We start from the raw sequence: 2,117 nt of genomic DNA on the forward strand, positions 1-2,117 counted from the left end.
CTGCACAGGGGTCATCAGAGAATAATTTTCTCCTGCTTACTAGCCAGGCCAAGCCCTTTCCCTAGGTCACTAGGGAGCATGAAACAGACTTTTAAGCTGTTTATTTCTTTCAACCTCCATTACATTTTGGTGAAATTCTAATTTTTCTGCCCCCTCTATGTTATATGGTCTGCCCAGGGTCCTCCCTGTCTCCAAGGCAACAGAGGTACCATGGCTCTGAGCCTGGGCTTATGAATGTTCCTGATATCCAGAATTCTCTGCTTCCAAATATCATGTGTGACAGACTGCAAATCTCCATTTATAGTAATGTTCTTTGAGGAAGACTTTTCCCTATATATCCTTCATTTTTTCCCCCTTGGTCTCAAAACTTTTCTCTGCAAATTGCTACATTAAAAAATTATTTTGGCTTCCTTAGGATGCTCTAAAGGACAGTGACTTTTGTCCCCTCCACACTCAAAACAACCAACAGGCCACACTCGGTTCTCAGTGGGTATGGGTGCAAGTTCCATACCAAAGGAGTTAGGTAGGCCTTGGGAACCAAGATCCTCGGTGGCTTGTACACGAGGCCCATGCCAACAGAGTTGAGCAGGCTGCCAAGAAACCAGATCCCAGTCAGAGTGTAGGCAACAGCCATGCCACCAGAGTTGATCAGGTTGGAGGAAAGCCTGACTCGAATTAGTATGCAGGCGATGTCCTTGGTGAGACAGCTGAGCGGGCCGTATGGAAGCTCTCTTCACTGACATCAGATCAGAACCAGTGGGATGAAGAAAGGAGTATATTTTTCAAAGCTTCTCTGGCTTTTTTTTAGGCATGGAGCACAGCTTGCAGGGCAGGTATGTAAGGAGGTTTCACTGAAGCCTTTTTAATATCTAAGGAAGTCTCCCCCACTAGCAACCAGCATACAGCATAGGGCGTAGTGATTAAGAGCCCCTTCCTAAGGGATGGGCCTACTTCCTTTCTTTCTCCAGCCACCAGGGATCCTACAGAACATCAGGGAGTGACAGGCAAGATATGTGTTTTCAGATAGCTCTTTTGATCTTCAATTTCCAGTTCCCCTTTAATTGGGCTTTTTAAGGGTTTTTTTTCCTCAAGTCTAAGCAGATTTCCTGTCCAGTTAAAAGTGTTTCTCCCCTGCCCCTTTCCCTGACTTGAGGGTGAGCACTTAAAAATAGGAGGCTTTAGATAGGGAGGGCTATATAACAGAATTTGCTCATTGCCTTATGGCTATGCTTATTAACAGCTATTTGATCTTGCTTCCAGAGTAGCCTAGCCCTCAGTACAAATCCTAGACTTTATCTGGGGGACAGTGGGGAACATATTTTTTCCTCTAGATGATGTGTGCTTCCTATGTTTCCAGCAGATAACTCTTTAGAAACACAGGGTGTGGCTAACTGCTAGAGGGAGGCTTGTTCACATCCTGGAGAGAAGCTCCTATGCCATTCTTTAGTGTACACCAAGAAGAAAAGAAAGACATAGTCTGGACTATATTCCCACAGTTTTGAGTACCTAGCCCTTTAGTGCATCATAAATCACTTGAACCTATTTTCATTCAAGTCAACTGGAAAAGTAAAAGAAAGGCACATGAGAAAAAGAGGAATTCAGAGATGAAAGCAAATGCCCATTTTGTGGCTTCCATTCTCCACCACTGAGATTAAAGAACATTGAAGGAATAGGCCACAATGATTATAATCAACTTCTTATTAACCTAAAGGTCTTGGTTCTCAGACTTGATATAGGTGCTGATAGAATCACCTTTCTTAAACCACAAATACACAGACACAAAACTTAGTGCAGGAGGAATCTATCCTAGACAAAAATCCAGCACTGTTTAGCTCAGTACCTGGGAAGCTGAGGTGAAGGAATTCGTAGCTCATTGTAAGGTGATAAATGCCCTCCTGGAGGAAATCTGGAAATGTTTACTTATCTCTTGAGCTTAATAGGATCCTAGAAAAGTAGGGCTGGAGGGGACCTTAGCAGGTCAGCCAGCCCAACCCCTGCTGAAGGCAGGAACATTCCTGTTTAAACCATCCAGACAAATGCTGATCTAACCTGCACTTAAACACTTCTGTCGCAGAGCACCTCGGAGCTCTGCTCCTAGGGAGTAGAAACTGCCAGGG

The 2,117-nt window shown here is 44.2% G+C and overlaps 1 protein-coding gene across 1 annotated transcript in view; it reads left to right on the forward strand.

Moving 5' to 3' along the window:
* The window catches only part of LRRC56 (leucine rich repeat containing 56), a 130,260-nt gene that overhangs the window by 90,726 nt on the left and 37,417 nt on the right, over window positions 1-2,117 (forward strand). The gene's annotated exons all lie outside the window — the stretch shown is intronic.

The sequence above is a fragment of the Alligator sinensis genome, unplaced genomic scaffold, assembly GCF_000455745.1.
Source record: "Alligator sinensis unplaced genomic scaffold, ASM45574v1 scaffold907_1, whole genome shotgun sequence".
Lineage (NCBI taxonomy): Eukaryota > Metazoa > Chordata > Crocodylia > Alligatoridae > Alligator > Alligator sinensis.